Genomic DNA, 22,855 nt, shown 5'->3' with positions numbered 1-22,855 from the left:
AGCAACACCTTTAATTTGGAGGAAGTGAGTGGAGTCAAAGGAGAAGTTGTTCAATGTGAGAACAAGTTCAGCCAGGCGGAGGAGGGTGGTGGTGGATGGGGACTGGTTGGGCCTCTGTTCAAGGAAGAAACAGAGCGCCCAAAGGCCGTCCTGGTGGGGGATGGAGGTGTAGAGGGATTGGACGTCCATGGTGAAAAGGAGACGGTTGGGGCCAGGAAACTGGAAACTGTTAAAGTGACGGAGGGCGTCGGAAGAGTCGCGAATGTAGGTGGGAAGAGACTGGACAAGGGGAGAAAAAATAGAGTCGAGATAGGAAGAGATAAGTTCCGTGGGGCAAGAACAGGCTGAAACGATGGGTCTACCAGGGCAGTCCTGTTTGTGGATCTTGGGAAGGAGGTAGAAGCGGGCTGTGCGGGGTTGGGGGACTATGAGGTTGGCGGCCATGGAGGGAAGATCTCCAGAGGAGATGAGGTCAGTGACACACTTGGAAACAATGGCTTGATGTTTGCTAGTGGGGCCATGGTCCAGGCGGAGGTAGGAGGAGGTGTTGGAGAGTTGGCGTTCAGCTTCCGCACGGTAGAGGTCGGTTCGCCAAACAACAACAGCACCACCCTTATCAGCAGGTTTAATGATAATGTTAGGGTTGGATCGGAGAGAATGGAGTGCTGCAAGTTCAGAGGGAGTTAGGTTGGAGTGAAAGAGGGGAGCAGAGAAATGGAGACGGCCGATGTCATGTCGGCAGTTAGCAATGAAAAGATCTAGAGAGGGTAGAAGGCCAGAGGGAGGGATCCAAGTAGAACGAGAATTTAGAAAGCGGGAGAAAGGATCAGCTATGCAGGGGGAAGACTCCTGGCCAAAGAAGTGGGCACGGAGACGAAGGCGACGGAAGAAGAGCTCAGCATCGTGCCGAGCTCGAAATTCATTCAGGTGGGGGCGTAAGGGGATGAAGCTCAGGCCTTTGTTCAGGACTGAACATTCGGGGTCAGAGAGGGGAAGGTCAGAGGGAATAGTGAAAACACGGCAGGGGGTGAGACTGGAAGAAGGGATCGGATCGGAGGAAAGTAATGGGGAAGAAGGTTCTGGGGGGGCGTTGGTGTCCACGAGTTGACGAAGCTTGCGATCCTTGACATCAGAAAGGAAGAAAAAAAGTTTTTTGTTGAAGCGTCGGATGAGTCGAAGGATGAAATGGAACTGTGGACCCGGACAGCATTGAAATAGAGTGCGTCGGTGCTGCTGAAGAGAGAGGTCGAGATTGTTCATGTGGCGGCGCATGGCGTTGAGTGTGGATCTCAAGATGCGGCGAGAGCAGTAGTTTGAAGAACGATGAATATCGAGGAGATATTTGTAATCCTGGGTGGATCCAAAACATGAAGGGTGGAAGTTTAGTTGGAATCCACGTGGAATAACTCTGAACCGGAGACAGTTACTGAGGAAAGAGATGTGGCTGTGAAACCGAGTCTTGGCAGATACCTGGTCAAAAATGAGAAGGGAAACTGAAAGCAATGAAGATGAACAAGGTTGAATAGATAAATGGAACTCCCGTCGGAGAGAAGAGCAGAACTTCTTCAAGGTAGGCATTCCTAGAAGAGAGGTGGCAGTGAACCAAACACTAATATAATTGCAAAATACTGCGGATGCTGGAAATCTGAAATAACAACAGAAAATGCTGGAAATACTCAGCAGGCCAGGCAGCATCTGTGGAGAGAGAAACAGAGTTAACGTTTCAGGTCTGGGAACCTTCATCAGAACTGGAAAAAGCTGGAGATGTAACAGATATTAAGCAGGTGCAGAGACTGGGGGGGGGGTTAGGAGGGGAGGAAGAAATAGAAAGAATATCCTGTACTTTTGTAAGAGGCAGGAAAGATAAAATGTTGCAAATGGGAATGGCAAAAATCATACTGCATGAAAAATGGGGGCAGGGATAATTATCTGAAATTGTTGAACTCAATGTTGAGTCCGACAGACTGCAAAGTGCCCAATCGAAAGATGAGGTGCTGTTCCTCGAGCTTACCTTGAGCTTAACATTATAGATATTTTGTTTTAAATCTCAGCACCAGCTGCCCCTTGAAACGTCACAGACACGGCCCTATTTCGTTGCCTTTGACAACCTCTGCCACCTGAGGCCAGTTTTAGTGACCGGAAGCCGCCCACTTCACCAGCTTACAGTCCCAAGCTTGTTCCCGCGTGTACAAAGAGCAGGTCAGTTCTGGAAAATGTTACAAATACTTCGTAAGTTGCTTAGATACAGGAACAAAAGCGTTTCCATCTTCCAGCGTCATAGGGGCGCATTGAAGAGGTCAACAAGAAGAGCGAAAGACCTGTTGATCCTCCGAGGAAATCGGACAGAGATTCGCGTCTGACGGCCCCCGGAGAGCGATACAAGGCTTCCTGTCGAGAATTGGGAGGCCGCACCTCGATCGCATCTGACCAACACCGGGAGAAGGTAGATCTTCCGTCCAAAGCGGCAGTTAAATGAAAGAAGCGATTTACTTATCTGATTATTAAATTACTTTCTACTCAAATGGAATAATGTCTAAACCAGTTTTTTTTCACGATTCCGCCAGGTGCTGCAGAGTCGCTCTTGGCTCTAAAATGGGAGGGGGATGGGGTGTTGGTCTTTTAACCATCTTCTGTAATCCACCTTTATAAACTTGGGTGCCATGAAATGTGTGGCAGCAAACAGGAGTTAAAACAAGTTCTGTTAATAAACTTAATTTATTTTCCCCTTTCTTGACTTTGGGAATGGGCATTTTCCATGGATGCCAAAGTATTAATGGCCCGTATTTTCCGATGCCTACAGGTGTGTACGAGATGCCCATAGGGACATCGGAAATGCCGGTTTTAGGCGCATGCGCTGAAAACTGGCATTTCCGATCTGTCAAGAAGATCGGATGCCTGCCCTGGAGAAGGGCCTCTGTGGGTGGAGAGTTCCGCTTTCTGCAGAACCTCCACCCGCTGAAATCACTTAAAAATCTTACAACTGGTAAAAGCAGGTGTAAGGCCTGCTTTTACCAGCATAAGAGATTAAAAAAGTATGAAGGGGGATTCCCTTCTCCACGGATGTTGCCTGACCTGAGTTTTTCCAGCATTTTCTGTTGTTATTTCGGATTTCCAACATCTGCAGTATTTTGCTATCGTAGACGTAAAAGATCCCATGGCACTATTTCAAAGGAGTGTAGGGGAATTATCCCTGGTGTCCTGGCCAAGATTTATCCTTCAATTAATGTTAACAAAAAACATTATCTGGTCATTATCACATTGCTGTTTGTGAGAGTTTGCTGTGCGCAAATTGGCTGCCATGTTTCCCACATTACAACAGTGACTACACTCCAAAAGCTGTCAAGCATTTTGGGTCGTCCGGTCATGAAAGGCGCTATATAAATGCAAGTCTTTCTTTCAATGGATACCAGCATCCCAGGAATACCTCCCTTGCTGTTGCAGCAGGTTGCAATGCAATCATTTTGATTTGGCGCAAGATTATCCATTGACTAACTTTGGCTTCAGTTATTGTGTTAATCATTTCCATCTGACCTTGTATTGTGTAAAAATAAAATCCCATTTATTCTCCATGGACTTTATCACACGGACAATTTTTTTCGATTTCTGTTACTGTTGGAAAACCCCTGGATTTCAAGGAAAAGAAGCATTACTGTTTCTCCATTTCCTTGTTAGTGGTGTGTGGAGTTTACCTAGCTTTTCTTTCGATTGTTTGTTATATGAGATGATTGGAATTTAGCCATGTACAGGCCTAATAGAGACCATTGGCCAGTCCAAAAGTTCAAAACACAACAGGTTTCCAACCCTGCCACAGTAGTCAAACGGCTCTTATCACAGTCACAATGACATCCTATGTGACTGTGACCATGGTAAGCTATCCCCCCTCGTCCTTCTTGTCCTTCTCGACCTGTCTGCAGCCTTTGACATGGTTGACCACACCATCCTCATCACATTCCTCTCCTCCGTCATCCAGCTGGGTGGGACTGCGCTCTCCTGGTTCCATTCTTATCTATACAGTCTTAGCCAGAGAATCACCTGCAATGGCTTCTCTTCCTGCTCCCGCACCGTTACCTCAAGTCCCCCAAAGGTCTGTCTTTGGCCCCCTCCTATTTCTCATTTACATGCTGCCCCTCAGCGACATACACAACGCCGGGTTCTACATGTACACTGACGACACCCAGCTCAACTGTTCCACTGTCACTAACTTGTCAGATTGCTTGTCCGACAACTAGTATTGGATGAGCAGAAATTTCCTCCAACTAAATATTGGGATGACTATTGTCTTCGGTCCCACCACAAACTCGGTTCCCTAGCCACTGGCTCCATCCCTCTCCCTGGCAACTGTCTGAGGCTAAACCAGACTGTTCGCAACCTTGGTGTCATATTTCCACCCTTCCGACCACATATCCACGCCAGCACTAAGACCCTTATTTCCACCTCTGTAACATTGCCTGACTCCACCCCGCCTCAGCTCATCTGCTGCTGAAACCCTCACCCATGCCTTTGTTACTCTAGACTTGACTATTCCATCGCAGTCCTGGCTGGCTTCCCATCTTCCACCCTCCATAAACTTAAGCTCATCCAAAACTCCGCTGCCCGTCTCCTAACTCGCACCAAGTCCTGGTCACCCATTACCAATGTTCCTGTTAAGCTGTGCGGCCGACCGGCCATGCAGCAGTCTGGAGGTCCTGCGCAGGCTGTACAGCGGCTTTCAAATGGAAAAACTGCGCATGCGCGGAAATTTGAATGGGCCGCGCACCCAAACCAAAATTAGAGGGTGTAAAGCCTCAATAATACACGGCCATCGGGAGAACAGTTTAACAGGTACTTTACTGAACAAGAGGCAGCTTGAAACTGAAACTACAGAAGCCTGCTAGGGCCTTTTATACAGGGGTGGTCACTGCCGGTACTGCAGTCTAAGACCAGTTATTCCCTTAAAGGTACATACACAATTCCTCCCCTTTTAGATAAACAGTACATAACATTCATTTAACAACTAAATAATAACTAATTACAATTACAATTTTCTCAGTAATATATACATCAACTGGAACAGTCATTTATAAGTTCAGTCTTTGAGGAGGCTTCCTGATCCGGACTGGATAGCGCCTTTCTCGAGTATCCTGTTCTGGCGGTGGAGTTAATTCTGGCTCATTGTCATTGGTTGGTTCGTCAGCTTCCAATACCCCTGCTTCTGAGGTAGACGCAATCTGTACTTCGGGCTCATTACCAGGTGCACATGCTTGTGGTACAGGTTTGGCTTGTTCCTGTGACTCTAGAATCTGGTCAGCATGGCGTCTCACGATGCTCTCTCCAACGTCCACTGTGTACATTAGTGGTCCCTGCTGTGTGCATATTGTGCCTGGCTGCCATTTTTCTGTTCGGAAATCGCGGGCCAAGACTGGTTGCCCTATCTTGAAGCTCCTGGTTGGCTTCTCATTTATGTGCTGGAACTGCTTATCCTCAACATCTCGTCTTATGTTTGGTTTGAGCAAATCCAAGCGACATCTTAGTCTCCGGTTGAAAAACAGTACGGCTGGAGTTTGGTTGGTTACTGCATGTGTCGCATTCCGGTAAGCAAACAGGAAGTTATCCACCTTGTGTTGCAGTGGTATGTCGTCATTATACATTGCCTTTATGGCCTTTTTAAAGGTCTGAACAAACCTCTCAGCCAATCCATTTGTGGCTGGATGATATGGGACAGATGTGTAATGTTTCACCCCATTATTCTTCAGGAACCTCCGGAAATCCTCAGACACAAACTGCGGGCCATTGTCGGAACAGATCTGTTCTGGCAACCCATTCCTGGCGAAGATGGTCCTTAGGACTGCAATAGTTTTCTCCGTGGTGGTGGAGGACATTTTAATGACCTCTGGCCATTTCGAATGGGCGTCCACAGCGATTAGAAACATTGATTTTGCTGGTCCATTTATGGACTCAATGTGTACCTGTTGCCATGGAGATGAGGGCCACTCCCATGGATGTAGCGGGGCCTGTGGTGGAGCGTTTTGGACCTTCTGGCATCCTGTGCATCTCTTGGTCATATCCTCGATTTCTTTATTGATTCCCGGCCACCACACAAACGCCCTGGCTAGGCTCTTCATTTTTACCCCTCCCAGATGACCCTCGTGAAGCTCATTGAGTACTCTATCTCTCAACTTGGGTGGAATTACCACTCGGGATCCACACATCAAGGTTCCCCGGCACACTGACAGCTGTTCCCTCCTTGGCGAGAATGCTGGCAACAGTGAGTCGCCATATGCTGGCCATCCCTTCACCGTCAAATCATAGACCCGAGAGAGTGTCGGGTCATTTCGGGTTTCCTTCTCAATACTTGCGTTTGTAACAGGCAAACATTCGACTATGGTCGCATGGAATATCTCCACCGGGTCCACTGCAGGTGCTTCTTCCGCCGTAGGCAACGGTAGGCGCGACAGCCCATCAGCGTTTCCATGTTGTTTCGTACCTTTGTACTCTATGTCATACTGATGTGCCCCTAGAAAAAGTGACCATCTTTGCAGCCGTTGCGCCGTCATCACCGGACCGCCCTTCTTTGGGTTAAAAATTGAGACCAGGGGTGGTTGATCAGTCAGTAGGGTGAATTTCTGCCCGTGCAGATAGTGATTGAACTTCTTCACCCCCCACACCAGGCTGAGGGCCTCCCTGTCAATCTGGGTGTAGTTACGCTCGGCTGAGGTTAGCGAGCGCAATGCAAAGGCTATTGGCCTCTCTGAACCGTCACGGAATTTGTGTGACAGCACTGCTCCAATGCCGTAAGGTGACGCATCACATGCCAACCGAATCGGTAGTGTTGGGTTGTAGTGGGCCAATACTTCTTTTGAAGTGATTTGGCATTTACATTCCTGAAAGGCACGCTTACACTCATCACTCCATTTCCATGTTACACCAGTTTGAAGGAGGGCGTTCAGTGGGTGCAGAATTGTAGATAAATTCGGCAAGAACCTATGGTAGTAGTTCACCAACCTGAGGAACGACCTCAGTTGCGACACATTTTCTGGTGCTGGAGCCTTGACTACAGCCTCAATCTTGTCCGGCGACTTATGCAACCCTTCCTCATCAATCATGTGGCCACAATACGAGATTTGTCTCCTGAAGAACTCGCATTTGGGACGGTTGGCTCGTAGCCCATATTCCTGCAATCTCGTGAGCACCTGTTCCAGGTTGGCAAGGTGTTCATTGTCATTTTCGCCCGTAACCAGGATGTCGTCCAAATAACACTGGGTCCCCGGGATCCCTTGCAGGACTTGTTCCATTGCCCTCTGCCACATAGCCGGGGCCGATGCTACCCCAAATACCAGTCGATTGTACTGGTAAAGGCCTTTGTGAGTGTTTATCGTGAGGTATTTCCTAGATGCTTCTTCCACCTCCATTTGTAGATACGCTTGAGCCAGGTCAATCTTTGTAAAACGTTTCCCTCCAGATAGTGAGGTGAAAATATCTTCTATCCGCGGAAGCGGATACTGTACTGTGTGCAGGACTGGGTTCACAGTCACCTTGAAGTCCCCACAGATGCGAACCTTCCTTGGCTCCCCAGGCGTGCTGTTCAATGCTTTCTTCATTACAGGAACGATGGGTGTGGCCCACTCGCTCCAGTCCACCTTAGACAGCACCCCCGAACGCTCCAGACTCTCACGCCCAGCTGTGGAAGCTGAACTGATCATGTATGGCACCGGTCTGGCCTTGAAAAACTTTGGGGTTGCGTTATCTTCAATCTTTATGGTTGCCTTTACTCCTTTTAGAGTCCCAAGTCCTTGTTGGAACACCTCTTCCGTGTCAGATAGAATTTGTGACAGACGTCCAGGTGCGACGTCATCATCTTTTTTGTCAGTCACATATAGTGCCAGAATGGAATGCCAATCCAATTGCAGTCTTTGGATCCATTCACGTCCCAATAATGGTGGTCCTCCATCTCGTAGTATATACATGTATAGTTTCTGTGTTTCCTTTCCGTTATATTCAACTGGCACCCTTATTTTTCCTCTGGGGTAGACCTTTTGCCCCGTGTATGTCTTCAATACAATGGACGTGTCCTTTAAGGGTATGTGTGAGAATAGCCGCTCATAGTCTCGTCGATTCATGACAGTTAGGGCTGATCCTGTGTCCAATTCCATCTTCACTGGGGACCCTGCTATCATGAGGGTGACCCAAATGGTTCGGTGATCTTCTTTTGCGATCACGTTGTGTAACTTTAAACAACTTAGTCGCCTGCTCCCGGAGTCCTTATCACTCTCCTGATCTTCTGAACTACTATCTGTCAGTTTCTTTACTTTCCTGTACTGTTCCTTAGTAGTTCTTGTCGTGTTGGTCTTCTTTCCCGACCTGCAGACTCTTGCTATATGTCCCATTTTCCCGCATTGCCTGCATATTTTGTCTTTAAACCAGCAGTCCTTCTGCTCATGGGTTGTTCTGCCGCAGCGATAACACTTTTCGGCTCCATACGCCATTTCGTTAGCGCTGTATTGTGGTTTCTGTTGTATTTCCGCAGCTCCCCGTGCTGCTGCTTCGTAGGATACTGCCACGCTGAAAGCCTGTTCTAGCGTCAGGTCCTTTTTTGAAAGTAGTCGTTTCTGGGTTCCTTCACTCTGGAGCCCGCAGACAAACTTATCCCGTAAGGTGTCTGCCAGTCCTGCTCCGAACTGGCAGTGCTTCGATAACTTGCGTAGTTCCGTAAGATAGTCAGCATTGCTCTCATCTTTGTGCTGGTTTCTTTTATGGAACTTGAATCTTTCTGCTATCAGCAGTGGTGTAGGGCTTAGATGTTCCTGTAAGATATGAACAATCTCCTCAAAACTTTTCTCCATTGGTTTAGCTGGGGTAATTAAATTCTGCAATAGGCCGTATGTACTCGCACCCATCAGATTTAATAATACCGACGCCCTCTTTCCATCAGCCACCTCATTTGCCTTGCAGTACACTTCAATTCTTTCCACATGCGTGGTCCAGTCTTCTACCTTGTTGTCGAAAGCAGTGATACTGCCACTTTTCGGCATCTTGGCCGATTTAAAATGGCGCCTCCTGCGCTTTTGCTTCTTCCCCAACGGGATAAAATGGCGCCTCCCGCACTTTTACTTCGTCCCCAACGGGATAAAATGGCGCCTCCGCGCCTTTTCTTTTTCCCCTTACTGCCACGCCGCTCCTAGCATTCTACGGGGTAATGGTGGCGACCCGCAGCTTCGGCGCGTCTCGCTTTCCTTCCCCCCCCACCCCCGTTTAGTTTCTCTCCGCTGTCCTGTTCTCGAGGGTGCGCTCCACCCTCTCTCGTTTTCTTTTGCCGGCGACGCTGCGCGGCCCGATTTGTAGAGCCGCTCGATCGAGCTTGAGCCCGCCGCAGTCCGGAAGGGTCAGCGCGCTACCTGCTACCAGCACGATTCGCTGGAACCACAGTTTCTCCCGCAATTCTCCAAACACCGATGGATTCTTTGGGCGGTTGCCCTCGGTCGACGCCCGTTGCTCAGACTACGACCTTCCAGGACCTTCCTTTCAGGAGAGATCCCTGTGAGATGATGCCACACTGCAGGTGAGTTCGAACTTACTCGTCGCCACTGTAAAGTCCGCGCCTCAATAATACACGGACTTCGGGAGAACAGTTTAACGGGTACTTTACTGAACAAGAGGCAGCTTGAAACTGAAACTACAGAAGCCTGCTAGGGCCTTTTATACAGGGGTGGCCACTGCTGGTACTGCAGTCTAAGACCAGTTATTCCCTTAAAGGGACATACACAACAGAGGGAACATTGCCCATCATATCCCTGTGCTTGCTGACCTACATTGACTCCTGGTCCGGCGACGTTTAAAATTCACATCTTTGTTTTCAAACCTCTTTATGGCTTCACCCCTCCCTATCTCTGTAATCTCCTCCAGCCCTACAACCCTCTAAGAACTTGCATAAATCCAATTCTGGCCTCTTGCATATCCCAGATTTGAATTGCTCCACCACTGGTGGCCATGCCTTCAGCTGCCTAAACATAAGAACATAAGAAATAGGAGCAGGAGTAGGCCATTTAGCCCCTCGAGCCTGCTCTGCCATTTAATGAGATCATGGCTGATCTGATCTTGGGCGCAGCTCCATTTCCATGCCCGCTCCCCATAACCCTTGACTCCCTTATTGTTCAAAAATCTGTCTATCTCCACCTTAACTGTATTTAATGACCCAGTCTCCACAGCTCTCTGGGGCAGAGAATTCCACAGATTTACAACCCTCAGAGAAGAAATTCCTCCTCATCTCTGTTTTAAATGGGCAACCCTTTATTCTGAAACTATGCCCCCTAGTTCTAGATTCCCCCATGAGGGGAAACATCATCTTTGCATCTAACTTGTCGAGCCCCCTCAGTATCTTATATGTTTCAATAAGCTCACCTCTCATTCTTCTAAACTCCAATGAGTATAGGCCCAACCTGGTCAAACTCTCCTCATACGTCAAACCCTTCATCCCAGGAATCAACCTTGTGAACTGTGGTAAACCACTGCTAACTCTGTACATGTCTGTGTGGTAAACCACTGTTAACTCCGTACAGGTCCGGGCATGTCTCCGCCCCTGGCTCCACCCCTAAGCCCGGGTATAAAGGTGACTCACCACCCTTCCCCCGGGAGCTCTTAGGATGGATCCACTAGCAGAGGCATGCTCCAGTTCTTAGCCAATAAAAGCCTACTTCGTATAAGTTCAACTCGTAGTCTTTGGTGTTGTTGATAGTGCATCAATTTTATTGACTAAATTTTCGACATGGAGCAAATCTTGAAGCCGGAACGTTTAGACCTGGAACCTCAAGCAGCAGATGCAGCCAATAACTTTGAACACTGGCTGAGCTGTTTCGAAGCCTTCCTGGAGGCCTCCAGCACTACCGTCACTACAGATGACGCGAAATGGCTTGTCTTGAACTCACGGGTGAGCCACCGAGTCTACTCGATCATCCGAGACGCCACGACTTACGCGGCCGCCATCGCGACGCTAAAGGAACAATACGTGAGGCCTGTTAACGAGGTCTACGCCAGGCATCTCCTGGCTACCCGAAAACAGCGCCCCGGGGAATCGGGCGCCGAATATTTACTGGCACTGAGAGTCCTCGGCCGGGCCTGTAATTGCAAAGCGGTGACGGCCAAGGAATGCACGGAAGACCTGATCCGAGACGCCTACGTAGCCGGCATCAGGTCCAACTATACTCGGCAGAGGCTGCTGGAACAGAGGGGGCTCGACCTGCAGAAGACGGTGGCCCTCGCTAACTCGTTAGACGTGGCCCTCCAGAACATGGACGCCTACCCCCCTGACCGGATGGCCACGTGGATGTCACGGGAGCAGCCATCTTGGGACCCGGTAAGGCCACAAGCCGCCAGCAGCCCAACTACAGCTGCAATGACCAGAGGCCAGAAATGCTACTTCTGCGGCCAGGCCAAGCACCCCAGACAGCAATGCCCAGCAAAGGACGCGACCTGCTCCAAATGCGGCAAGAAAGGCCACTACGCGAGAGTGTGCAGGACGAAATCGACCCCCAATTCCAGCAGCGCCGCGTGTGAACCGTGCAGGCCGCCATTTTGGACCCCACCCACGTGTGAGCCGTGTGGGCCGCCATTTTGGGCACCACCAGCCGCGGGGGAGCCGCCATCTTGGACACCATTTCGGGACCAGGCCCCCGGCGGGGGCGAATACTACAGCGACCCACCGACCTCGACAATGGCCTCCATCACTCTGGACCAATCTAGGCCTCATCAACTAGCTAGGTCCATGATGAACGTAAAGGTAAATGGCCATGCCACAAATTGCCTTTTCGACTGCAGAAGCACGGAGAGCTTCATCCACCCCAACACAGTGCGACGCTACTCCCTATCGGTTATGCCCACACGCCACCAGGTCTTTATGGCCTCAAAGTCCCATACGGTGGACGTCGGCGGCTACTGTGTAGCGACTCTGACAGTGAACGGCGTGGAGTACAGAGATTTTAAATTCCTCGTCCTGCCACAGCTCTGCGCTCCCGTACTGCTAGGATTAGACTTCCAGTGCCATCTGGAGAGCGTCACGATGGCATATGGCGGGCCCCTGCCCCCACTTACAGTCTGCAGCCGGCAGAATTTAAACACGGCGCCGTGCAAAGTATGCAGCCTGTCCACCCTGAAGGTCAAACCCCCCCCCCCCCCGTTGTTCGCTAACCTCGCCAAAGACTGCAAGCCAATTGCTACTAAAAGCAGGCGGTACAGTGCCGGGGATAGGAGCTTTATTAAATCAGAAGTAGAAAGACTCCTGAGGGAAGGGATTATCGAGGGCAGCACCAGCCCATGGCGAGCCCAAGTGGTGGTAGTGAAGACCGGCGAAAAACAGCGCCTGGTTATTGATTACAGCCAGACGATCAATCGATACGCGCAATTAGATGCATACCCACTTCCCCGCATATCTGACATGGTCAACCAGATAGCACAATACCGGGTATTCTCGACAATTGATCTGAAGTCGGCATACCACCAGCTCCCCATCAGGCCTGAGGACCGCCAGTACACGGCCTTCGAGGCTGACGGTCGCCTCTACCACTTCCTCCGAGTCCCCTTCGGCGTCACCAACGGGGTCTCGGTCTTCCAAAGGGAGATGGACCAGATGGTTGACCAGAATGCGCTGCAGGCCACCTTCCCCTATCTAGACAACGTCACCATCTGCGGCCATGACCGGCATGACCACGACGCCAACCTAGAAAAATCCCTCCGTACGGCCCAACGGCTGAATCTGACATACAACAGAGAAAAATGTATGTTCCGCACCACGCGCCTCGCTATTCTTGGCTGCCTGGTGGAAAACGGAGTCATCGGCCCCGACCCCGACCGAATGCGCCCCCTCCTGGAACTACCCCTCCCCCACTGCCTAAAAGCCCTGAAGAGATGCCTAGGGTTCTTCTCTTACTACGCCCAGTGGGTGCCCAACTATGCGGACAAAGCCCGGCCCCTCATCAAGTCAACCTCCTTCCCCCTGACGGCAGAGGCCCGTGCGGCCTTCACCCTCATAAAAGAGGACATTGCGAAGGCCACAATGCACGCAGTGGATGAGTCCATCCCTTTCCAAGTGGAGAGCGATGCATCCGACTTCGCCCTAGCCGCAACCCTTAACCAGGCGGGGAGACCCGTGGCCTTCTTTTCACGGACCCTCCAGGGCCCCGAAATTCGACACTCCTCAGTCGAGAAGGAGGCGCAGGCGATAGTGGAGGCGGTACGGCACTGGAGGCATTACCTGGCCGGTAAATATTTCACCCTGCTCACTGACCAACGGTCAGTAGCATTTATGTTTAACAACAGACAAAGGGGGAAAATCAAAAATGATAAGATATTGCGGTTGGAGGATCGAGTTATCCACCTACAACTACGATATCTTATACCGGCCCGGGAAACTTAATGAGCCCCCAGACGCCCTATCCCGTGGGACATGTGCCAACGCACAAGTCGATAGGCTACGGACCCTCCACAATGATCTCTGCCACCCGGGGGTCACCAGGTTCTTCCATTTTATTAAAGCTCGCAACCTGCCTTACTCCATCGAGGAGGTCAGGACCATGACCAGGAACTGCCAGGTCTGCGCCGAATGCAAACCGCATTTTTATAGGCCAGACAGGGCACACCTGATTAAAGCCACCCGCCCCTTCGAACGTCTCAGCGTCAATTTCAAGGGGCCCCTTCCCTCCTCTGACCGCAACACGTACTTCCTCAATATTATTGACGAGTACTCCCGTTTCCCCTTCGCCATCCCCTGCCCGGACATGACCAGCGCCACAGTCATCAGGTGCCTCAACGACCTGTTCGCCATATTTGGCTTCCCCAATTACATCCACAGCGACAGGGGCTCGTCGTTCATGAGCGACGAGCTGCGCCAGTACCTGCTCGAGAAGGGCATAGCCACGAGCAGGACTACCAGCTACAACCCCCGGGGTAACGGACAGGTAGAGAGGGAGAACGCAACGGTGTGGAAGACCACCATGCTCGCCCTAAAATCCAAGGGCCTCCCAATCTCCCGCTGGCAAGGTGTCCTCCCCGATGCGCTCCACTCCATACGATCACTGCTCTGTACTGCCACAAACGCCACCCCTCACGAGAAGATGTTCGTCTTCCCCAGGAAATCCACCTCGGGGACATCACTACCGCCATGGCTGACGTCTCCGGGACCCGTCCTGCTCAGGAAACACGTGAGGAGCCATAAGACGGACCCCCTGGTCGAAAAGGTTCACCTCCTCCACGCCAACCCACAGTACGCCTACGTGGCGTATCCTGACGGGCGGGAGGACACAGTCTCAATTCGAGACCTCGCACCCTCAGGTACCACCCGAAACACCATCGATCACCATCCACTACCTCCACCCACCACCACTACCCACGACGCACCACCGGGGTGTCTACCACGAACTGACGACATGCCGGTGCCATCCCTACCCCGAGAGGACGACACGCCAGTGCTCCGTCCCATGCGAGAAGCGGCCGCGGGCAAAGAACCGCCGCAACCGGCACCACGAAGATCATTACGGCAGACAAGACCCCCGGAGAGACTTTTGTATACGAACTTTTGAAACACTTCAGCCCGCCGGACTCTTTTTTAAACGGGTGAATGTGGTAAACCACTGTTAACTCTGTACAGGTCCGGGCATGTCTCCGCCCCTGGCTCCACCCCTAAGCCCGGGTATAAAGGTGACTCACCACCCTTCCCCTGGGAGCTCTTAGGATGGATCCACTAGCAGAGGCATGCTCCAGTTCTTAGTCAATAAAAGCCTACTTCGTATAAGTTCAACTCGTAGTCTTTGGTGTTGTTGATAGTGCATCATGAACCCTCTCCGAACTGCCTCCAACGCAAGTACATCCTTTCCCAAACAAGATCAAAATTGTACGCAGCACTCCAGGTGCGGTCCCACCAATACCCCGTACAGCTGCAGCAGGACCTCCCTGCCCCTATACTCCAACCCCCTCGCAATAAAGGCCAACATTCTACCTGCTGCACCCGCAAGCCAACACTTTGTGTTTCATGCACAAGGAGCCCCAGGTCCCTCTGCACTGCAGCATTTTGTAATCTCGCCATTTAAATAATAATCTGCTTTTCTATCTCTCCTACCAAAGTGGACAACCCCCCACACCTTCCCACACCATACCCCATCTGCCAAATGCCTGCCCACTCATCCAGCCTGTCCACATCCCTTTGCAGATTCTCTGCATCCTCCTCATAACTTGCTTTCCCACCCATCTTTGTATCAGCAGCAAACCTGGCTACACTACATCCAGTCCCCTCATCCAAGTCACTAATACAGATTGTAAATAGCTGAGGCCCCAGCACTGATCCCTGCGGCACCTCACCAGCCACAGCCTGCCAACTGGAAAATCACTCATTCATCCCAACTCTCCGCTTTCTGTTAGTTACTGACCCTTCTGCCACTGGAAACAGTTTCTCCTTATTTAGTCTATCAAAACTGTTCATGATCTCTTCTTAACCTTCTCTGCTTTAAGGAGAAAAACACCAGTTTCTCTAGTCTCTGCATGTAAACCCTGAGCTCTGGAATTCGCTCCCTAAACCCCTCTGCCTCTCTAGCTCTGTCTCCTCCTTTAAGACAATCTTAAAACCTACCTTTTCTAGTATCTCCTTATGTGGCTCAGTGTAAAATTTTGTTTTATAACGCTCCTGTGAAGCACCTTGGGACGTTTTACTACGTTAAAGGCACTACATAAATGCAAGTTGTTATTGTGCAGAGATGGAACTGATGTTCTCGGGGTAATTTTTGATAAAGCAGTTCGGGAGCATTTAAACTAGTATGGCAGGGGGCTAGAAACCTATGTAGTGAAATAGAGGAAAGTGAAAGGCAGACAGAAATAAATGATAAAAGGGTGAGGAACAAAAAACAAAGGGCCAAACTAATTCATAAAAAATGTGAGCATAAAAAAAGCCTGAGGGTTTTATACCTTAATGCGAGAAGCATCAGGAACAAGGTAGATGAATTAGCTGTGGAAATAGAGGTTAATAATTATGATCTAATTGGGATTACGGAAACATGGTTGCAGGGTGAGCAGGGCTGGGAGCTTAACATACAGGGGTATTCAGTATTTAGGAAGGATCGACAAAAAAGAAAGGGAGGAGGGGTAGCATTGCTAGTAAAAGAGGGGATAAATGCAATTGAAAGGAAGGATATTAACTCAGTTAATACAGAATCTATATGGGTGGAGCTAAGAAATAGCGAGGGGCGAAAAACATTAATAGGAGTGGTATATAGGCCTCCAAATAGTAAAATAGAGGTTAGGGAGGGCATCACGAGGGAAATTAGAGAAGCGTGCAATAAGAGCACAGCTGTCATCATAGGTGACTTTAACTTACATATAGATTGGACTAGCCTAATCAGTAAAAATAATGAGGAGGAGGAATTCCTTGAGTGTTTGAGGGATGGTTATCTGGATCAATATGTCGAGGAACCAACTCGGGAACAGGCTATATTGGACTGGGTACTGTGCAATGAGAAGGGACTAATCAGTAATCTTGTTGTACGGGGACCCTTGGGTCAGAGCGATCATAACATGATCGATTTCTCACTCGAAATGGAGAGCGAAGAAATTGACTCAGAGACTAAGGTCCTGAATTTAAACAAGGGGAATTATGATGCCATGAGACGGGAACTGAGTAGGTCTGAGTGGACAACGTTCCTGGGAGGACTGGAGGTAGATAAACAATGGCAAACATTTAAAGATAGAATGACAAAATTGCAAAAATTGTTTATACCAATCTGGCATAAAAGGAAATCTAAAAAGGTGACTCAACCGTGGATAACAGGGGAAATTAGAGACAGCATAAAATCCAAAGATAGGGCGTATAAAATAGCCAAAAAAAGCGCCAGAGCGGAAGATTGGGAACAGTTTAAGATAGAGCAAAGGAGGGCAAAGGGCATAATCAAGAGGGGCAAAATAGCTTACGAAAACAAGCTGGCGGAAAATATAAAAACTAACTCCAAAAGCTTTTATAAGTATATCAAAAGGAAAAGACTGGTGAAAACCAAAGTTGGTCCATTGCAGTCAGATACGGGGGAATATATAATGGGAAATAAGGAAATGGCAGATCAACTAAATGCATACTTTGGGTCAGTCTTTACGAAGGAAGACACAAAAAACCTCCCTGGGATATCGGGAAAAATAGGGACATTGGCAAAGGAGGAACTGACGCAAATCAATATCTCTAAGGATATGGTGTTAAGGAAGCTAAAGGGATTGAAGGTGGACAAATCCCCAGGGCCTGATAACATGCATCCTAGGGTACTGAAGGAGGTGGCCCTAGAGATAGCGGATGCACTAAGGATGATTTTTCAGAATTCATTAGACTCGGGAACAGTACCGATGGATTGGAGGGTAGCTAACGTTACCCCACTATTCAAAAAGGGGGGTAGGGAAAAAGCAGGTAATTACAGACCTGTAAGCCTTACATCAGTTGTGGGCAAAATGCTGGAGTCCATCATTAAGGATGAAATAGCGGAGCACTTAGCAAATGGGGACAGGATAGGACAGAGTCAACATGGATTTACAAAGGGTAAATCGTGCTTGACTAATCTATTGGAATTTTTTGAGGGAGTAACTGGTAGAATAGATGGGGGAGAGCCAGTAGATGTGGTGTACCTGGACTTCCAAAAGGCCTTCGATAAGGTCCCACATAAAAGATTAGCATGGAAAATTGAGGCTCATGGGATAAAGGGGAAAGTTTTGGCGTGGATAGGGAACTGGCTGTCAGATAGAAAACAGAGAGTTGGAATAAACGGCTCATTTTCTGAATGGCAGGCAGTAACAAGTGGGGTACCACAGGGATCTGTCCTGGGCCCCCAGCTGTTCACAATTTACATTAATGACCTGGATCAGGGAGTCGGATGCAGCATTTCCAAATTTGCAGACGACACTAAACTAGGAGGGGGGGTGGGCTCAGAGGAAGAGACCAGGAAGCTCCAGAGCGATTTGGACAGACTGGGCGATTGGGCGGATAAATGGCAGATGCACTATAATGTGGACAAGTGCGAAGTTATCCACCTTGGGTGCAGGAACGGGAGGGCAAATTATTATTTAAATGGCAATAGATTGGGAGAGGGGGAAGTACAGAGAGACCTGGGTGTTCTTGTACACCAGTCACTGAAGGCGAGCATGCAGGTGCAACAGGCGGTCAAGAAGGCAAACGGTATGCTGGCCTTCATAGCAAAAGAGTTAGAATACAGGAACAGGGATACCTTGCTGCAGCTGTACAGGGCACTGGTGAGACCACACCTCGAGTACTGTGTACAGTTTTGGTCGCCTCATCTGAGGAAGGATGTTCTTGCCATGGAGGGGGTGCAGCGGCGATTCACCAGGCTGATACCAGGAATGGCGGGAATGACCTATGAGGAGAGACTATGTAGTTTAGGGATGTACACACTGGAGTTTAGAAGATTGAGAGGGGACCTCATAGAAGTGTATAAAATTCTGACAGGTCTAGACAGACTGGATGCAGAAGGAATGTTTCCCTTGGCGGGTGAGAACAGAACTAGAGGACATAATTTAAGGATAAGGGCTAAACCATTTAGGACAGAGATGAGGGGGAATTTCTTCACTCAGAGAGTGGTGAACCTGTGGAACTCATTGCCACAGAGGGCAGTGTACGCCAGCTCATTAAATATATTTAAGAGGGAATTAGATATATTTCTACGGGCAAAAGGGGTTAAGGGTTACGGAGAGAAGGCGGGGACGGGATACTGAATTAAAGGATCAGCCATGATCTCATCGAATGGCGGAGCAGGCACGAAGGGCCGAATGGCCTACTCCTGCTCCTACTATGTATCTATGTATCTATGTAACATTCTGTTATTTTGGTAAGCCTTACGACATTGAGTTTCTGCTAGTTTTATCAGTGCAATCCGAGTGGTTCAACCAAACCTGCGCAAAAGAGCGGAGAATTTTAAATATAAGTTAGTTACGCCCCAAACCACTTACATTTGTGTTTTCCGCGATCTTTTACGCTGGTTTAAGATTTAATTTGGCCGAATCAGGCCGCGCCCATAAAACTGGCCACACCCCCCCTCCCGGTCAAAATTGCGCTGGTTCGGGAAGGCGCTTCAGGTTGTGCTCATTTTCTTAGGCGCACCGTCACCAGTAGGCACCTTTTCACAGTTTTTAAAAAAACATTTAATTTACTAAGAAACTGACTAGTGTACACCAATGAAACTTATTAAATGGTTCAGTATATTTTTTTAAAGTAATTTTCAGTGATTTTAAATCAGGTTACTCACAGGTTGTGGACTAGACACCCTTATTAAAAATGTTAATTTTTGCTGATAAATCCAATTTCAGCTGTACTGATAAAACTGCACCAGGTTCCCACTGTCAAATACATCAAGGAATACTTTTTAATGGAAAGAAAAAAAAGAAACAATTCCATTCCATTACGCTGCCCGATTGCGCTGGTTCATGGAAGATTTTATGTTTGTGATTATGCGGTAACTTGAAGCCTAACCTAAACAGAGCAATTTCAAGTGCATTTTGGGCACAATTTCCCTGCGTATTTGGGTACGGTTCCACTTGCAGTGCAAGACTCACATGTACAATGGGCGCCTCGCCGCCTGTTGAAGCACACTTCTTAAAGGGAGAAGGTAAGTTTTTAAGATTGTTGGTTTTTTCTGCATTTTGCTCCAGGCATATTAGTTAGCTTGTGCTGTGTCAGTATTTTTTCCTCATTATTCTTGGTTACTGCTGGCTTTAATTTTGCACCTTACAAGGATTGAGGATGGGTAATTCTTTGGGGGTTCCGAACATGCTGCATAATTGAGATGAGGAAAAGGAATTCCTGAGGGCGAACAAAGTGAGGTACAACAACCCCTGAGGCGTTTTCGCATACCCATCACTACCCCAAGAACTACCTAGACATGTCAAAGGAGGCCCTGTCACATCTGCTTTGCAACACAGGCTGCCACAGAATCATCTGCTGCACATTGGATCAGGGATGGTGGTTCTTGTAGAAAGTTACCACAGCATGAAGTGTACTTACTGCTAGAGCTTCCCAAACCACCCAGGAGACATCTGCTACATCAGGAAATCTGTACCAAAGGAAGTGCCAACCACTACGTCTGTAAGGAGCAACACTTTCATAATTTGTTTTGTGTAAAGGAGGCATCGGCTGGACAGAATGCATAGCTTTCCGTGGGTGGCAGGATTTTCTCAAGTGTAAAAAACAAATTGGACACGCTACCTATATGGGCATCAGTGCTTGTCATATTAACCTTAGGCCATCGTGAATAGTCATAGAGTTATACAGCACAGAAAGAGGCCCTTTGGCCCATCGTGTCTGCGCTGACCATCAAGCCCTATCTATTCTAATCCCATTTTCCAGCACTTGGTCCATAGCCTTGTATACTATGGGGTTTCAAGTGCTCATCTAAATGCTTCTTGAATGTTGTGAGGGTTCCTGCCTCTACCACCCTTTCAGGCAATGAATTCCAGATTCCAACCACCCTCTGGGTGAAAAAGTTTTTCCTCAAATCCCCTCTAAACCTCCTGCCCCTTACCTTGAAACTATACCCCCTGGTTATTGACCCCTCTACTAAGGGGAAAAGTTCCTTTCTATCTACCCTATCTATGCCCCTCATAATTTTGTACACCTCAATCAGGTCCCCCCTCAGCCTTCTCTGCTCTAAGGAAAACAGCCCCAGCCTGTCCTGTCTCTCTTCATAGCTGAAGCGCTCCAGCCCAGGTAACATCCTGGTGAATCTCCTCTGCACCCTCCCCAATGCAATCACATCCTTCCTATAGTGTGGCGACCAGAACTGCACACAGTATTCCAGCTGTGGCCTAACTAGCGTTTTGTACAGCTCCATCATAGCCTCCCTGCTCTTGCCTTCATTAGCCGAGGCATAGAATTTAAGTATCCCATATGCCTTCTTAACCACCTTATCTACCTGTCCTGCTGCCTTCAGGGATCTATGTACATGCACACCAAGGTCCCCCTGATCCTCTGTCCTTCCTAGGGTCCTACCATTCATTGTGTATTCCCTTGCCTTGTTAGTCCTCCCAAAATGCATCACCTCACACTTTTCAGGGTTAAATTCCATTTGCCACTGTTCTGCCCAACTGACCAACCCGTCTATATCGTCCTGTAGCCTGAGGCTTCCCTCCTCGCTATTTACCACTCCACCAGTTTCCATGTCATCTGCGAACTTACTGATCATACCTCCTACATTCATATCTAAATCATTAATGTACACTACAAACAGCAAGGGACCCAGCACTGATCCCTGTGGTACACCACTGGACACAGGCTTTCAGTCACAAACAACCTTCGACCATCACCCTCTGCATCCTGCCACTAAGCCAAAGGAAAGGGGTTGCACTCAATTAAGATTCAGGTGGTATTTCGTCATAGGAATATAATCATGCATATCAATGGTCATTATCCAGGAAGAAGCCAGGATTCTTTCAGTGTGAACAGTCCATAGTGCTTGCATTATTTGAAGGAGTAGAAACACTGGGTAGATGGCTCTTAAGGAAATAGAGCTATCCTCTGCATTTATGGCTGCTGACCCCAAAGAGGAACCTCTGACACCAGAGGAGCGCCTCAGCATCTATTTGCTGTTGCTTGGCCGGTGCCCCCATCGCTAGGAAAATGTGCCATATGGCATAGATGCAATGGGGGTGAATTACCGCAGGGGTTCTCTTTTTTTCCGGAGTTTCCACGGCTCTTCATCTAAAACTACAGCAGACAGCTGCGAGAACACTCATGGAAATTCACCCCCAATGAAAGAGTGTGAGCAAAACAGCAATGGTTGTGCACAACATTTGAAGTGCTATCTTCCAGAAAGTGCGAGAGTTCCAACCATATGCTTGTACCATATTTCATGAGCCCCACAAGGAATGTGTGCTAAAGTGAGAAACACACTCGGTTTTGCTTTCCTCCTTAAATCAGCAAATGTCTTTCTCATTTGCTGCCAGGGATAAAGGTGCCTGTATTGACTCTGTCAGTGACCTCCCAACATACAGCTGCAGCCTGTGCATTTATGAGGATGGTCGTCAGCCTCAAAGTGGTACTCCTTTGTACCTCCTGCAGCAGGACCTCTAAATCCTCAACATCTTAGGGAGTGTTGTTGCCCATGTGTCTTTGCAGTAACATTGTGAACAATTGGTCTGCTTTTTCTGTCACTGCCATTACTACCCCTTTAAAGTGAGCTACAACAGATGATTGGGAGAACCCCCATGGAAATTCATACTCACGTTCAGTCTTTTTAAAATATTTGTTCATGGGATGTGGGCATCGCTGGCAAGGCCAGCATTTATTGCCCATCCCTAGTTGCCCTTGAGAAGGTGGCGGTGAGCCGCCTTCTTGAACTGCTGCAGTCCGTGTGGTGAGGGTACTCCCATAGTGCTGTTAGGGAAGGAGTTCCAGGATTTTGACCCAGCGACGATGAAGGAATGGCGATATATTTCCAAGTCAGGATGGTGTGTGACTTGGAGGGGAACTTGGAGGGGGTGGTGTTCCCATGCGCCTGCTGCCCTTGTCCTTCTAGGTGGTAGAGGTCGCGGGTTTGGGAGCTGCTGCCAAAGAAGGCTTGGCGAGTTGCTGCAGTGCATCTTGTAGTTGGTACACACTGCAGCCACAGTACGCCGGTGGCGGAGGGAGTGAATGTTTAAGATGGTGGATGGGGTGCTAATCAAGTGGGCTGCTTTGTCCTGGATGGTGTAAAGCTTCTTGAGTGTAGTTGGAGCTGCACTCATCCAGGCAAGTGGAGAGTATTCCATCACACTCCTGACTTGTGCCTTGTAGATGGTGGAAAGGCTTTGGAGAGTCAGGAGGTGAGACACTCGCCGCAGAATACCTAGCCTCTGACCTGCTCTTGTTGCCACAGTATTTATGTGG

General features: G+C 48.9%; 1 long non-coding RNA gene across 2 annotated transcripts in view; it reads left to right on the top strand.

Moving 5' to 3' along the window:
* Positions 1-1,804: 1,804 nt before the first annotated feature.
* Positions 1,805-22,855, top strand: part of LOC147123032 (uncharacterized) — a 44,833-nt gene continuing 23,782 nt past the window's right edge. For both annotated transcript variants that reach the window (XR_015073157.1, XR_015073156.1), the window contains exon 1: positions 1,805-2,443. This is a non-coding gene — a long non-coding RNA (uncharacterized LOC147123032). The remainder of the gene's footprint in view (positions 2,444-22,855) is intronic.

Source organism: Somniosus microcephalus, chromosome 2, assembly GCF_052327205.1.
Source record: "Somniosus microcephalus isolate GS21.2 chromosome 2, FLI_Smic_1.0, whole genome shotgun sequence".
Classification (NCBI taxonomy): Eukaryota; Metazoa; Chordata; class Chondrichthyes; order Squaliformes; family Somniosidae; genus Somniosus; species Somniosus microcephalus.
Note: the sequence above shows the minus strand (reverse complement) of the source record. Positions and strands in the feature narration are given on the sequence as shown.